The 17,590-nt window shown below is 40.3% G+C and overlaps 1 protein-coding gene and 1 pseudogene across 3 annotated transcripts in view; both read right to left on the bottom strand.

Annotated features, from left to right (window-relative positions):
• Positions 1-14,661, bottom strand: part of LOC101660530 (cyclic AMP-dependent transcription factor ATF-7) — a 92,742-nt gene extending 78,081 nt beyond the window's left edge. Inside the window, exon 1 of one of the 3 annotated variants that reach the window (XM_004716873.2) lies at positions 14,587-14,661. The gene's annotated coding sequence lies outside the window, so the exon portion shown is untranslated. Of the gene's footprint in view, positions 1-9,775; positions 9,795-14,256; positions 14,273-14,586 lie in introns of those variants that run through there. The other 2 variants (XM_045296329.1, XM_045296328.1) reach the window with 2 other exon arrangements.
• LOC115871782 lies at positions 3,340-3,494 on the bottom strand (annotated as a pseudogene).
• Positions 14,662-17,590: the final 2,929 nt, after the last annotated feature.

Below are 17,590 nucleotides of genomic sequence, written 5' to 3'. Positions count from 1 at the left end.
ACAGAGTGGAGACCCAAAGCCCATTGTAGACAATTGGACATCTCCTTACAGAAGAGTCACAAGGAAGAGACCAGCCAGTCAGGGTGCAGTACAGCACCAATGAAACATACAACTTTGCTCTAGTTTTTTAATGCTTCTCCCCTCCCACTATCATGACCCCAATTCTGCCTTACAAAGCCAGCTAGATCAGAGTATGTACACTGGTACAGATAAGAGTCGGAAACACGGGGAATCCAGGACAGATAAACTCCTCGGGACCAATAATGAGAGTAAGGGGAAGGTGGGGGGAGAAAGGGGAAGCTGATCACAATGATCTACATATAATCCCCTCCCTGGGGGACGGACAACAGAAAAGTAGGTGAAGGGAAGGAAAAAAATGAGGAGCTGATACCAAGGGCTCATGTAGAAAGAAAATGTTTTGAGAATGATGATGGCAACAAATGTACAACTGTGTTTGACACAATGGATGGATGTATATAGACTGTGATAAAAGCTGTATGAGGCCCCAATATAATGATTGAAAAAAAAAAAAGACTTAAACAGCCTCAGAAACCCACAGTGGCACTTCTACTCTGACCTCTAGAAGTCACTATGGGAGCCACTACAAACCAGAATCGACCGCATGGCAGCAAGTTTGGTTTGAGTTTTGTTCTCAATCACTAAGCGATCTAGTGATTATGAGTTGGGCTGCTAACTTTACCAAGGTCAGCAGTTTAAATGCCACCAGTCAAAATAAACCCAAACAAACAAACAACCAGTCATTCTATGGGAGATGGAGTTTTCTACTCCTGCAGAGAGCTAGAGTCTTGGAAACATATAGGGTCTGTTCTACGGAGTCGTCATGACTTGGGATTGACTCAATGGCAGTGAGTTTGGTTTTTTGGTTTGAGCATGGGACAAAGGCTTAAAGGTTTGTTGAATAAATAAATAAAATTTTAAAAAGAAAAGAAAAAAATCAGCTAACAGCTTCAGGTAGAAAATAAACTCCACACCAAACTCATTGCCACTAAGTTGCTTCTAACTCACAGTGACCCTATAAACCAGAGGTGTCAAACTGGTGGCCTGTGGGCCGCATGTGGCCTCCAAGGTAATTTTTTGTGGCCTGTGATGCTCTGAAATAAAATGAAAATAGAAAAAACTGTTATGAAGAAAATAGCACTTAAGGGAGATCGAGGCAATACCATACACACAATTCCCTCGTTAACCCTTTAACTACTGAAGACGAGTATACATGTGGCCCAGTGCCTTTGGGGAGGGGTGGGGGGGGCCCACCTGTATAAACACGATGACTCAGTTCCGGCGACGTCTGGAAACGATATGTCTGCCACTCTCAGTGTCACATCATGTAAACAGATCCCAATAGCGAAAACGTTAAAAAGAGCACTCTGGGTTGTGCTGTTATGAATCATACCTAGTGGCAGTGCTAGTTAACATTTTTCGAGGGAAGCCATTACAATTGTGCATCATGTTTGTCAGCTGTCCAACATTTTGTGTTTTTTTATTAGTTACTTTGTTAAATTTTCCGGTCACAACAAAAGAGGTGAAAACTAGGAGGAAAGCACTGGCAAGTTTCAGGTAAAAAATAATTTTAGTTTTATAAATACTTAAATGCTTAACTAAAAGCAATTATATAGTGTTTTAATTATCCTATCCATATTCCTGAATCCTCCCTTCAAAATATAAATTAACATAATCTGTTAATGTGATGTGGCCCGTATGAATCCTGCCTGTTGCACCAAATGGCCCGCATTTTAATTGAGTTTGACACCCCTGCTATAAACCAAAAGACCCAACTCACTGAACCAAATGAGACTCAGAGATCCTATCTATATGGTAGACCTGCTCCTGTAGGTTTCCAAGGTTCAAACTTTTTCTGGGAAAGTCTTCTTTCTCCATAGAGCGGCCGGTGATTTTGAACTGCTGACCTTGTGGTTCACAGCCCAATGTGTAACAACTACATCACTAGGGTTCCTTCATATAGAAAATAGTAAAATCTTAAACTTATACCTATACACAAAATAAACAAGCAGCTCAAGATAGTTCTGCTTTTGTTACCTTCAAGGATCTATTTTCAGAATCCTATGAATGCTACCTGACAATAATTAATATTGCTGATATTAAATTTAGAAATTGCTGCCCCCCCCACCATGCATCATATAAGGAAGTGAACAGAGCTGAAACCAGACTTAGAAACACTGAATGTTTCATATCAGCTATAAACAAGGTGAAACTTTAGACAGACAAATAAAGCTCATTGGGCTTTGTACTTTTATGATATTAAAAATAACTTGGATGACTGGTTCATGGTCCACCCACCCTCCCACACCACAACTCAAGTCTCTTATAAAAAATGGCATAGTATATGCACAATCTATGTACATCCTCCCATATACTTAAATCATCTCTGATGTTGTTAGGTGCCTTCAAGTTGGTTCGGACTTGTATCGACCCCTATAAACAACCGAATGAAACACGAAACAGCCTGTCCTGCGCCAGCCTCACAAGCATTCTTATGTTTGAGTCCATTGGTGCAGCCACTGTGTCAATCCATCTCATCCGGGAGTTTCTCCTTTCGCGATGCCCCTTCACTTTATCAAGCATGATGTCTTCTCTAAAGACTTAACTCTCCTGAAAACATGTCCAAATCATCTCCAGATTACTTATAATACCTCAGAAACTGTAAATGTTATATAACTGCTAGCCTTTGAGAGATTGTTTGACCGATTAATTTCCCTTCTTCCCCAGTATTTTAAAGTCACAATTGGTTGAACTCGCAGATAACAGAACCTGCAGCTACAGCAGACATACTGTAAAAATGGTCTCGGTCCAAGAACACAACTTAGTATACCAAGTCTCAGACTTTAAAATAATTTAACTGTTGCCAAGCAGAGTATAAACACGGAAGCTCCCTCCCACAGCAGTTTCAGCATTTATTCTCCATAGGTACTCCACGCTGCTGGGGTTTCGTTACATCTAGAAGACCAACTCGGGAAAAGAATTCCAATAAACACACACACACGGTGATACTGCAATAACTCAAGTTACGTGAGCCCCAGGAGGAAAAGAAGACTCAAGTTTTACAAGGCAGCAGTTTAGGAAGTAAACTTTCTGTTCATTAATTCTGAACTGATTTTCCACTATATTGTTAAGTGTCACAATCTTAAAAATTACGTAAGCCTATACTGCTTTCTATCCAGGTTATTGTACTTTGTTAACAGACTAGAAAACACGTAGAGAGTTATAAAAAAGCAGGCAAAAGAGTCACGAATTATATAGTTACCTGCATTCAACACCCCAAACAAAATGCAAAAATGAACAACAGATCCGTTTTTTTTTTAGAGCGGGAACACAGTCCCCCACTACCACAAATTATGCAGTCAAGTTTCCGGCATTAGGGGAAATCGCAAGGGCCAGCACACCGGCAGTGCAATGAACGAGCCTCACCCTGGGAAACCACCTTCCTGATCATGGTGTGTCCCCTGCCAGGTAAGTAACACATCCTTTTATTTATTTATTTATTTTATTGTTATTATTTTTTAACAGATCCTTTTATAACTCAACTACGTGTATCTCTATTAATGTCCAGAAAAATGACTGTGAATGATGACAGTTCATGGAGTATCAATTTTTGTTTAAGAAAATAAATATGTTCATAGCTTTAATGTCAAATATATTTGATTATATTATAATTTTTAATTTCAAAAAGCATGTATCAAGAATGACCAAGATTAAGCCTATCATGTTTTTTTATTGTCCACAGAACAGTCTGTACATTTAAAAATCAAAATACTTTGTGACACATGAAAATTACATAAAATAACAATTTCAGCACCCAGAAATAAAGTTTCAGAGGAGCACAGCCTCACTTATTGCTCATGTATTAGCTATGGCTGCTTTTGAGTTACAACGGCAGTTGAGTAGCTGCAGCAGATACCTCAAGATCTATCAAGCCTAGCATATCCACAAAAAAAGCTTGTTGATTTCCTGTATATGTGATGAATTCATTCACCAAAACTACATGGTTAATTATGATAACCCAATTATGACAAATACCAGGATTTAGATCCTTAATAAATATTTTCATAATGTATTAATTCAAATACTAATTTCTTCTTGTTTGGGTTTTCAAATTTGAGAAACTAGGTTTTCTTAAAGGTACCCTGCTGGTTTGGTGGGTTATACAAGGTCAGCAGTTTGAAGCCACCAGTCCTCCTCAGGAGAAAACTGGAGCTTTCTGCAGTTCTCTGTCTTAAAAGTCTCTGTGAATGGCATTTGTACTCTCTCTTACAGGGTCTCTTTGAGTTGGAATTGATTTCATGGCGTGGGTGAGTTTGAGGTTTTCTTAAATAAGGTACACTTATAACATCAATAAAGTTAGCTTGACAGTTCTCAAACTTGAGCATATTTACCTAGGCACTTTGTGCAGAGAGATTCTAGGCCTCCTGGATTTGGGTTTGCTTGGCATTGGGCCTAGAAATGCACAATTTAAAAGACACCCTGAGTAAAACATCCTGGACCATATTTGAGACCACTAAGGTGGTTAGAGAGCTTACATGTGGGGGCTTTCATTGTCTTTTAATTCTATTTTCCTACAAACTTCTTGAAGCCCCCCTTGTATATTCCTTCCATATGGAAAGCAATTGATTATATTTTCAAATTTGGTACCGTAAGACAGCAGTTTTCAAGGTGGGTTCTGAAAATCCTTTCAGAGAGCTCATGGAGTCAAAATCGTACATGAGCAATAGCGCTATCTAACAAGCAAGCAGGGCTAGTCATAGTACACAAAAATGGTTTCAGATTCCATATTACAGCGCACCTTTAAGAAACTATCACATTTTGGATACTAGTGTTGTATCAAGAAGAACATTCAAAATTATCTGAGAAAAGTATTAAAACACTCCTTCCTCTTTTCTATAACATAGCTTTCTGAGACCAGGTTTCTCCATATACGTCAATCAAAACAACATAATTGCAACAGTTAGGAGCAGAAGCAGAAGAGAATCCAGCTGCTTTTTATTAAGTCAGACATTAAAGAGATATGCAGCTCTTATCCCTAAATTATTTTTATCTTGGAAAGTATAGTTCTCTAATAAAAAAACTATGTACAGTATGTTTATATGTGATGGATATACTATTATTTTTAAATAAGCATTTACATTTTTATTTCAAATATGCTAAACTTTCATAGACATAACCTACATAAACAAAAGACCTTTGGATTCTTCAATAATTTTTAGTATGATGGGGTAGGTAGGAAGACCAAAAAGTCTGAGATCACTGCTTTGAGAACGACACAAATTGAGTACTCCAGATTAACCAAAGAGAAGGTTAAAATTATTTTCTGGATTCGGGCTCAGACACAAAGATCTAGGTTTCAGAGAAAGAAGCCAACTTACGTAGGCCAAATAGTTTTGAAGGAAACAACTGAAAACAGATTTGTAGGAGGGGAAGAATTAGGCGGAATCACGGCAGCACATGGTAAAGCTTAGAACCTATCTGGAAGGAGCTTCCCATAAGCAATTGCCTAACTAGGACTTTCTGTAAGTCTCTCCTTCGGGGGGATTCTAAGACTATTTTGAGCTACCCAGAAAGGTTAAAAAAGCAAGAGCAAAGAAGCAACTTGTTATAGCAGCAACAGGAAGCAATGTTAGAAACAATTAGAAAACGTTTTACCTCTCTATATTTGGCTTCAATAGACCTTTTGGAAGGAGAAAAATTCCTGGAAACTGGTAAATGATCCAACAAGAATCTATGTTGCTGGGACTCTTTCTATTTGTTTTTAGATAAATTATGATCCCTGAAACAATAAACTAGTAGCAATCTACTCCAAAATATTGATCTTTAAGAATCAATCTAAAATCACCAGGGACTTAATTTAAACAGTCTACAAACAACAATAAACCTGTTAGACGTTACTATTAAAACCCAGTATGAATTTGATCCTGTGTAGGAAATAAATGCAATATCCCTCAAAGCCAAATCATGAAGTTCCTTAGAAGTTGTTCAAGAAAATAAATCTATTTTTCAAGTCTGTCCCACAGACTAGTAATGCCCGGTTCTAAAGTTTTCCAATGCTCACCCTCACCATCCCAAATGCAGATTTGTAAAATATTAGAAAACTCAAAAAATTAAAAAAAGCTAAAGAAAATGGTCCTGCAAAAAACATGTTGGTACCAAAAATGCCATGTTAAATAAAATCAACAAGATGTTATTCAAGTGTGAGAAAACTTAAGTATTATTGGCAAGAAACTTAGTGCCAACACAAATCATTTGCAGCAATCATACCAAAGGGCTTCAAAAAGTGCTCAGAAAAACAAAATGAAATGATATTGGAAATTTTCCACAAACCTTTTGAAACCCCTCATACGTTCTAGTCAATAAATCATCCTGATGTTCTAATAGTCAGCATATGTTTTGGAAAGAATGGCTATTTCCTATTTTCAAAACTGAAAATTATAATTTTTTTTCTAATGAATGATAAATTTTAAGTCCCAAATAAAACTGGATGAGTTTGTACCTCCCTGTTCACCAAGTCTAAAATAAGCACCCTGCCAGCTAAGGAGCTATGAGGGACTTCCAAAAGTTTGTGGAAAAATTCCATTATCTTTCTAATCCATTTCCCCACCGACAATTTGAAGTCCCCTAGTGTAAGGGGTCATTCCCTTAAACAAGGTAGTTGGATTTTGTGAGAAGGTGAAACTATGGCAGAACAACATTGTTCCCACAGGTTCAAGCCCAACGCTCATTAAGTGACTTTTTATTGTAAATTTTGGCTTTCATCAACTGATACTTAAGAAGAAATTGAACACTAAAAAGAAGAGAGAAGGTTTTTACACAGCATGGTTTTAAAAGTAGGAGAACATTTAGTATTAAAGGTAATTAAAAAGAGAAAAGCTAGTGGGCTTAATATGAGTTTTATTTGTATAAACTCAAGTATTCTATATCCTTCACAAGATCACTAACTCAACTTTGGCTTAGATGGGAATCTTTCCTAGATACCTGCTTACAAAGTTTTAAAAGCCAGATAACCAAGTTTATCAAGTTTATCTTTTCAAACAATCTTTTCTAAATTGTAACACTCATCTTTCCTCTCCAAGGAAGCTATAGCTTTAATATTACTTGCAGGGGAGCGGGGAGGGAGGGGGGAAAATGAGGAGCTGATACCAAGGGCTCAAGTAGAAAGAAAACGTTTTGAGAATGATGATGGCAACAAATGTACAAACGTGCTTGACACAATGTATGTATGTATGGATTGTGATAAGAGCTGTACGAGCCCTAATAAAAAAAAAGCTTACTTGCAAAACCAAATTGAATTTTGCTTCATTGTATACAGGCACTGAGTACATTGTTTAAAAAGGGGAGAAAAGTTTTTAAACAAAAAGACAAACAAGAGAAGGAAAGGAAACAAAAGACTATGATTTAACAGGGAAAAATAATAATCTTTCAACACAAAGTATCCTCTGAGGATATGCTGAAGAGAATATCATGATAAAATATTCTAAGGCACAAAATGACCCCAATGCAAAATATTTGTTATTTGCCTTATTTTTAGCTCAGAGGAGTTATTACTTCTCATCACGTACGTTACTTATTTTTGTTTATCCATTCCCACTGGGTCAATAGAGCCATTTCAATTTCATTTTCCTTACAGTCTATTTTTCTTCCTGCTTCTTCAATACCAAGTTCCTTGATCTGAGTTTCTGCGTATGCATTTTTGTACTGGAAAGGACCTTGAGGGGTCATCAAGGCTCTCCTTCTGCTTTCTAGGAGAACTCATAGCTAAGTAAGTTTAGAGAGATGAGACGGTACAGAAAGAAAATGACATCTTGTCCACGACTAACAGCATGCTACTTTCTCACACATACATTTCCATTCACAACTGACAATATTTTGAAAATGAAAGTAAAAATTAAAACCCTAAAAGAGGAAGGAGCTTTAAAAATGCATTTATCAGAAAAATTGCTCAAACATAAATTCAACTGTCAGGTCTAAAATTAACATGCAGGGAAGTTGTTGGCTGCTCACACAAAGTCTTCAGTCCCTGGAGCTGTCTTATTTGTAGTACCATTTCACAGATAGCAGATAGCGTGGCAGACTTAGACGGCCACACAAATAAACTAGCTATAAAGGAATTTTTTGTACATATATTTACTATATTATAAATAACAAAGAAATGCATTTGAATGCTTTTAGTTAAAGTCACACACACACACACACACACACACACACACACGGGGTTTCAACAAGTTTGCGGCTAAATAGAATTAAAAGATAATACAATTTTGCCATGAACTTTCTGAAATATATACAGTATGTTTATGTATCACAGTTGGCATAAGTTTTTATGAAATAACAAATTAGGTCTAATTTCCCACTGCCATCAAGTTGCTTCTGACTCACAGTGATCCTATAGGACAGAGAAGAACGGCTCCTTTAGGTTTCCAGGGCTATAAATTTTCATAGAAGTGGATAGCCTCATCTTTCTCCCACAGATTAGAGATGTCAATATTACGGAGAATGACAAGACAACCATTGTATGAGCCATAGTTAACTATTTAACTGGAGACTTAAAACTGCTCTGGGAATGATGCTTCCTTCTAAAACTTTCCAAAATAGAACTCATCGTATGACAGAAAATATGATACTATAAAGAAATAGTTTTATACTACAGTATACTATAAAGAAATAGTTTTACACTATAGTATGATACTATAAAGTAATAGTTTTTAAACTATAAAGAAATAGTTTTAAAAATAATTATAAAGGGAAGAAAAAGAAATCAAAATCAGAAATCTTAAAAATGGAGGGAAAGAAAAGTAGAGTCTAGAAATAACAGTAAGATAAAATAGCTTTTGCTTTCCAGAGCAATTCTAAAATGAATTGTTTAAAAAATGACTTACAAGCAATATTCAAACTCATTGCCATCAAGCTGATTTTGACTCATAGATATCCTATAGGACAGGGTAGAACTGACCCCTGTAGGTTTTCTGGGTAGTAAATCTTTATGAGAGCGGACAGCCTCATCTCTCTCCTGTGGAGCAGCTGTTGGGTTTGAACCACAGACTTTATGGTTAGCATCAATATGTCCAGAGCTCCTTGGCAAGTAACACAGTGATCTCTAACTATTAGCATAAAATAACTAAGAGCCACTAATGTCTAACTTCCTCTTCTGATTGGGTCACCAGCCTGGGAGCTCAGGAATAGATCGGAGGCAGAACATGTCTGGATACCTCACAAGGTCACTCGACACATCATAGAAGATATAAATTAGATGATAAAAGAACAAATGGTTCACAACTGAATCGTATCCAAAAGGTTGTATAATGGAATAATGTCAATCTAATGATAGTCTACAGAGCCCTGGTGGTGCTGTTGGAAAAGCAAGCGTTGGACTATTAACCACAAGGTTGAGATTCCAACCCACCTGCTGTTCCTCGGGAGAAAGAGGAGGCAAACTGCTCCAAAAGATTTACAGCCTCCCATCTAGCTCAGAAGCAACAAAGCCCACATGGAACAACATATCAACCTGTGTGATCACGGGGTGTCGAACGGATCACTGACGACAAATGGGTGCGTAAGCAAATGTGGCGAAGAAAGCTGATGGTGCCCGGCTATCAAAAAGTATAGCGTCTGGGGTCTTAAAGGCTTGAAGGTAATCAAGCGGCCATCAAGCTCAGAAGCAACAAAGCCCACATGGAAAAAGCACACCAGCCTATGCAACCACGAGGTGTCGAAGGGATCAGGTGTAAGGCATCATCAGAACAAAAAATCTTACCATAGTGAATGATGGGGGGAGTGTGGAGTGGAGATCCAAAGCCCATTAGTAGGCCACTGGAGATCCCCTTGCAGAGGGGTCTCGGGGAGGAGATGAGCCAGTCACGGTGCGATGTAACAATGATGAGAAATACAACCTTCCTCTAGTTCCTAAAGTTTTCCTCCCCGCTCCCACTACCATGACTCGAATTCTATCTTGCAAGACTGGCTAGACCAGAGGAGGTACACTGGTACAGATAGGAACTGAAAATACAGGGAATCCAGGATGGATGAGCCCTATAGGACCAGTGGTGTGAGTGGCAAAAAAGGGAGGGTAAAGGGAGAATGGGTAGGGAAGAGGGAACCGATTACATGGAACTGTGTGTGACCTCCTCCCTGGGGGACAGACAACTGAAAAGTGGATGAAGGGAGAAGTCGGACAGGGCAAGATATGACAAAATACCCATTTATAAACTATCAAGGGCTCATGTGGGAGGGGGGAGCGGGGAGGGAGGGGAAAAAATGAGGACCTAATGTCGAGGGTTTAAATGGAGAGAAAATGTTTTGAGAAATGATGTACAAATACGCTTTACACAATTGATGTGTGTATGGATTGGGATAACAGTTGTATGAGCCCCTAATAAAATGTTAAAAAAAAAAAAAAAGATTTACAGCCTCGAAAACCCTGTGTAAAGTCACTATGAGTTGAAACTGACTACTAGCAGTGGTCTGTGGGATTTTATTTTGGAATGATTGTCTGGGTATCCTGGGTTGCACAAACAGTTAAAGCACTTGGCTACTAATCGAAAGGCAGGTAGTTCAGATCCACCCAGAGGTACCTCAGAAGAAAATGTGCTCATCTACTTGGGAAAAATCAGCCATTGAAAACCCTACAAAGCACAGTTCTACTCTGACAGACATGGGGTCACCACAAGTCTGGGTCAACTCTACTATAATTGTTTTGGGTTTGGTTTAATGATAATCTGTTCGTGTCAAACAGCACTGTTCCACCCTTATTCGTTTTTAACAGTGAACTAAAATTAAAACATCGATATAATGTTTATCAAATTTATCAGTGATACAAAGACAGGAGGAATGGCCGAGAGACTTGAATAACATGATCAAGCTAAAACAGTAAGCTAAAACTAACAAGATGATAATTGCAGGGATACAGTTCTCAATTATGTAAGGCAAATAAACTGCACACATTAATGTGATCTTAGACTTTAAGAACAGAGGTAGACCATAACCAAAGTCATTGCCATCAAGTCAATTCCAAATAATACTGGCCTCTATAGATACAGTAGAACTGTCCCTGTAGGGTTCTGAGGCTGTAAATCTTTAGGAGAATAGAAAGCCTCCCTCTTCTTTCTTCAGAAAGGCTGGTGGGTTTGACCTGCCACCTAAGGTGTAACCCACGATGCTGCCCAGGTTCCTTAAGGGCAGAGGTATAGAATCTAGTGGGGAAAATGCTAAAATATCCCTGGTACTCATATTGATCTCAGATGCTATATTCAGATATGGATTAAAAACTCTGAAGACTTAGGTAACTGAGTTAACGAGGAGCACAAAACTTACTTCAAATGCCATTTAAGGAACAGATGGGAAAGCTTGGAGTATTTGACCCAGAAAGAAAAGTCTTACCAAAGCATAACTATCATCAACTAGTTGAAGAGCTATCATGTGGACAAAGACTTAGGTTTATTATTATGCTATATGAAAACCTACACCAACTGTAAATTTTGTGTGTGTGTATATGTGTTTGGTTTGTAAGTGTTACTGTGGCACAACAATGAGCTTCAGCACAATATGAAGGATATTCTAAAAGTAGAACTCCACCACGAAGCAGGGTACTTGTGAAGTGGGACCTCATCCTTAGAGCATTCAGAAGTTAAAACAAGCAAGGACTCCTAATACGATGCAATTTCACATTTTGTGACTACACTTGATCCCAAAAGAAAACTTAATTATTCTGTTAGGCAGCAGAAACTTAAAAATGGGGTTTTTTTTGACGTTTTTAATAGAGAAGGAAGACTTTTTCATGAATCTTAAAATCAAACTGCCATTTTCAGAGACATTGCCAACAAAAGAAATGAAAGCTTAAAAAAAAAATCAGGGCTGCATTTGGTTTCTCTCAATGAAATGTCTGCACTTTAACTTTAGAACCTTTATCAAGGGATAAGGGACAATTATATACCAGCCTGCCAACTAACCTCAAGAAGAGAGCTGTCTTTATTAGACATTTACATGGCTGTGCTATTTGCTCCACCTACAACTTCCTTGCAAGGAGAAGGCTCTTCCTTTCTCAGACGTGGATAGGAGGCTGCTGTAACACTGATTCCCCTCCCACCTGCAGCCCAGGGAAAACTCAGTCTTGACATGCTCAAAACAGTAACTTGTGAGAACTTCACAGCAGTTGTGTTCAGGCAGAGCCTGGGATTTTACTCGAGGCAAAGTAGTTGGCTGAAAAATAAATTTCTCTTGGGGTTGAAAGTGGGGAGAGGAATAGGAACAAGATCCAGTACCAGTGGCTATTAACATTTAAAAGCCATGGCAAACAAAGGTGTTTAAAAATTACAACACTGAAACGACCACCTGGTATATACTTTGATCCATAAGTTAAATGATGGGGCGTTTGGAGGGGGGTGGTGTTTTGGGGTCCAGTCCAAACCATCACAAATTCTGGGACGAAAGAACAAAATACTCTACTCTCTCATTGGGTATTTTCTTTTTGGCAACTGGCATGGTGACTTAATGTCCAATAAGCAATGTTCTTAATGTGAATTATCCAATTCAGTAATTAATGCTAAAGGGTCAGTACTTAATTGGTCTCCATGTACTATAGAGGCAACATCCTGGCCAAGGGAAAAACTTCAAATGGTTACAAAACCAAATGGCCATTCAAGATTATATATACAGTGGCTTCTCCTCATATAATGTTACCAGTATTCCGGATATTATTTTGTTTCTCAAAAGTAAAAAGAGAAGGAATATTAAAAACAGCTATGCTATCACAAAGAAGTTATTAGTTGGCTGCATTCTCTCAATTTGTTATCAAATGAAAAACAACTAACAAAGGGCAAAGGCCTGTCCCCTTTTTGTACAGACTAAGAACTGGTAAGACTACTTAGTACAGCTGCCAAACTTTTCTTTAGCTTCTTTTCTTACAAATGTGCTACATTTCGCAATAGCTTCCACTTACCTTACATCCTCCATGTTTTAGTACAAATTGAGTTTGATTTCCCCAACCCCTGCCCTAAGATATACATTACGACATATCTTTAGGCTCTGGTCTGCACACAAAAGAAGAAATGGAATGCTTTTCACGCTCCTGAAATAGGTATCTATTCTACTCAACACTTTGTTTTTTTAAAAAAAAGTTTAAGTTAAAACTAATTGTTTTAACTAACAACTCTTCGAGAATATGAGTGACTCAGTCACACATTTACCCAAACTCACTTTAAGTGTCTTTTTCTTATGTGCTTCACATGCCTATGAAGATGTCTTTCCAAGAATTAGTTAACTGAAAAAAATGTTAAGCACAGGATTCAAGTGAGCTTGCAGAGAATATTTTGCATGTCCACTAACTTGCATTTAACTGACAGGACCCCTATTACAAAGACAAAAATACCCTCTTGTTAAGGAGAAAACAAACTTTTAAAGTCAGGAAAATAGCAACATGGGAATCTGGGGAGGTGTCTTGGGTAGTAAACACCCCAGTCGGTGAACATAACAAGCAGTTCGGAGGAACATATAAGTCCCTATGGGGCTCCATCTTGGACTGCCTTCAGTTGCAACCCCACCTCTCTCTATTTAGGAGGAGATGAAGTGTGGAAAGAGGAAGAGAGAAAGGAAATCAGAGTAGAAGTGATGAAAAGTGTTGTTTTTCTCCTGCTTTACCTCCATCCCTGCATTCCTGCAGGCGGGCCACCAGTCTGAGTGCCAGACCCAAGCAGTAGCCTCAAAATCAATAGACCAGCCTTCTGATCCTAAGAGGGTCCTATTTATCTATCCAAAAACTTCCCAGAACCACCCTCACCCGCCTGACTCCCATACCCTTCCTAACTAACGCCTTCCCAAAGTTACTCAGCCTAACCCATTTAGTCTTCCTAAATTAAATCCACTTAATTTTCTCAAAGTCGCTACTTTCTCTCTGATGGCATGTCCCTGATTTTCTTTTACTTAGGCCAGTCGAAATGACACGACCCTCAATTCCAATGATTCACCTCCACCTATCTTTCCAGCTAACCCTCAATGCCCTATTTTCACCAGCCCAAGAGTCCTGGTTCTCGCCCACTCAGTGCCCGCTTCCTGCCAATATGCCTCGTCCAATGCTAACCCCTTAAATCCACTCTTTGGGAAGTCCTGGATCTTAACCTAGTTTAGTAGCCCTACCCTCTAGCCCATTCCACCCCACTCCATGACCCTTCCATTAGGCTACCCTTCCCTCAGGATTCAACTCCCCTCTCCTTGCCACGCCCTGTGCCCCCCGGGGCTACTTACCCCAAGTTCTCCCCACACTTCAGGCCTCAGGCCCCGCCTTCCCCCCCAAAGGAAGGAGGCGGGAGTAGGGAGAAGAGGGGCGGCACTCCACAACGTGAAGGCAACCGCCCATTAGCGCTCATCGCCGTCAATCACAGCTTCCTTTTCCCTTATTGGCCGGATTTGGCCTACGCCCCACCCTCTTCCCCAGACAGGGCCCGGCCACCGCCTCAGCGCCCCCGTCCAACACAGACTGGGAGGGGAGCCCCTGGACTGGGACACTGGGACTGGCCCGAGTTGAAGAGGAGACTCCTGTCAGATCATGGACTAGCTAATATGAACAAGACTCACCCGCTGGTAGCTCCGTCGCCGCCCGCCCTCCCGCGCGCGCTCCCACAATCTGCCTCCGGCTCCTTCTTTCCCCCCTCAGCGTAGCAGATACTTTCCTCCCGTCCGGCCAGGCGCTCACCTCTCGCGAGATGTGGCGGGAGGGCCGGGAGAGAGCCGTGGGGGCCGAGCTGGAAAGGGGCCGAGGGGCGGGGCTCCAGGAAAAGCTGGGGCCGAGTTGACTCCGTGGGAAGAGTTGGGGAGGGAGTTTGAGCTGGGACTGTGTACACCCGGTTCCACGTGTTAAAGCTACGAAATCATACGGGGAAAACCAAGGAACATTTTATAGGTGCTTGAGTGTGGAGCGTGAGAAGGATGTGAACAGCTTTCGGAAAGATCACGACCTTGGAAATCTTAAGGGACAATTCTACTCAATCCTTCGGTTTGGTTTGGGAGAACCAAAAAGTGAAGGCGTTGGGACTGCTAGCCAACGGGTCATCGGTTCGATTCCACCAGGGGCTCCGCGGGAGAAAGATGAGGTTACCTGTTCTCCTAAAGATTCACAGCCTCAGAAACCCAAAGGAGTTCTCCCCTATCTTAGAGAGTCGCAGTGAGTCGGAATCGACTCGATAGCCGTGAGTTTGGGTTTTAAGAAATGTGGGTGCAAAACACCACACTTTAAAGTACAAAAACCTCCACTCTCCTCCGACACATACACTTTTAAAAGGAGGCATAATTATGCCTTAATAAAGCTGAATGTGTGTGTGTGTGTTTACTGTTTGGTTAATTGAGAAACACACACACACACAAGAACACAAGGGAATTCGGGGTCCCAAACAGGCAAGCAGTTAATATTCTTCCTCCTTTACATTGAAGGAGCTGTCACTGCCGCCATGAACTGCTGTGTGTGTGTGTGTGTAACGGCGTGGGGCATGGAATGACAGGGATTCAACCTCAAGGACAGGAAACGCCTTTTTATTTAAGCGCAGCTTGTTCAGCAGCTAGAAAAGGTAGATGAGAAGGCTAGGGGCAGTGAGTATGCTAATGGTGGAAAAATAATTTGGAAAAGGATAAGGTCAATGATGGTATAACTTACATGTAACCAGTGAACACTGCATTGCTTACATAAACATGGCTAACCAGGGTTATGTGGTGCTGTGCATAGTGCTGTGCATGGTGCTGTGCACAGTGGTTAAGCAAGGTCAGCAGTTCAAAAACACCAGTCACTTTGCAGGAGAGAGATGAGGCTTTCTATTCCTATTAAGAAATACAGTCTCGGAGATGCCCTTGCAGAGGGGTCTCAGGGAGGAGATGAGCCAGTCAGGGTGCGAGGTAACAATGATGAGAAATACAACTTTCCTCTAGTTCCTAAATGTTTCCTCCCCGCTCCCACTACCATGACTCGAATTCGATCTTGCAAATCTGGCTAGACCAGAGGAGGTACACTGGTACAGATAGGAACTGAAAATACAGGGAATCCAGGACGGATGAGCCCTATAGGACCAGTGGTGTGAGGGGCAAAACAGCGAGGGTAAAGGGAGAGTGGGTAGGAAAGAGGGAACCGATTACATGGAAGTGTGTGTGACCTCCTCCCTGGGGGACAGACAACCGAAAAGTGGGTGAAGGAAGACGTCGGACAGGGCAAGATATGACAAAATACCCATTTATAAACTATCAAGGGCTCATGAGGGAGTGGGGAGCGGGGAGGGAGGGGAAAAATGAGGACCTAATGTCGGGGGTTTAAGTGGAGAGAAAATGTTTTGAGAAACGATGTACAAATGCGCTTTACACAATTGATGTGTGTATGGATTGGGATAACAGTTGTATGAGCCCCTAATAAAATGTTAAAAAAAAAAAAAAGAAATACAGTCTCTTTATACAGGGACAGTTCTACTCTGTCCTATAGAGTTGCCGTTAGTTAGAATGAACTAGATGGCAATGAGTTTAGCTTGGTTTAATGTGCTGTGTATAGTTTCACCAAAAATAAAAATAAGGAAGTGCCTAAAAATGAAAGCAATTAAAGTCTTCCTTCAGGTTTTCAAAATTAAAAACAAAACCAAAGAATGTCCAGGTTGCTCCTACTATCCACAGGAGTCAAACAGTCTTCGCCCTAGGCATGGGTGAGGGGTTGGTAAAAGCGAACAATCCCAGCTCTTTCTTTTACTCACTATGGCTTATAGAGTTGCTGGAAGTCAAGATCAACTTGATAGCAGTGGATCTGAGGTTTTTCCTTGTTATTTTGTTTCTTTATGGCCTGGAGAGGCTTCTTTGAGCCTCTGTACAATCAGCTCAGGATCCCATTTTACTCACAGAGCTGTAATGACGAAATGAGCCAGCATGCATATTCATGAAACAGTTTGGAGATCTAAAACACAAAAAAACACTGTATTTTTTATTCAGCAAGTATTTTAACAAATACCTAACAGGATCTAGGTGTGTTGGGGGGGGGTATGCTGGTGGTATATCGATTACCTTTGGGCTGTGATTGCAAGATCAGCAATCTGAAACCATCAGTTTGAAAACAGAGTTACAGTCCTGGAAACCCACCGGGGCAGTGCTTCCCTGCAACTCAGTGGCAGTGAGTTTGCCTTTTTTTGGGTTAAACAGGACCTACTAGGTACAAAACACTGGTCTAGGTATGGCAGAACAGCAGACAGACCAGATCCCTGCACGGTGGCATTGCTAGCACATTGGGGAGGAGAATACAGTTAATAAATCAATAACAAATATTCCATATAATAAAGAGTGCATCTGAGTAATGAAACAGGGAAAAAAACAAAAACCCATTGCCATCCAGCAAATTCTGACTTATGTGGACCCTACACTGTTTCCAAGGCGATAAATCTTTATGGGAACAGACAACCTCAGCTTTCTTTAGAGCAGTGGTTCTCAACCTTTCTAATGCTGCGGCCCTTTCCTACAGCAGCTCATGTTGTGGCGACCCCGCCCAGGCCATAAAATTATTTTCATTGCTACTTTATAACTGTAATTTTGCTACTGTTGTGAATCAGGCAACCCCTGTGAAAGG

Source organism: Echinops telfairi, unplaced genomic scaffold (assembly GCF_000313985.2).
Source record: "Echinops telfairi isolate 266 unplaced genomic scaffold, ASM31398v2 ScPeMD7_7404;HRSCAF=8442, whole genome shotgun sequence".
In the NCBI taxonomy this organism is placed as follows: domain Eukaryota; kingdom Metazoa; phylum Chordata; class Mammalia; order Afrosoricida; family Tenrecidae; genus Echinops; species Echinops telfairi.
This window is presented reverse-complemented; position numbering and strand designations above follow the sequence as displayed.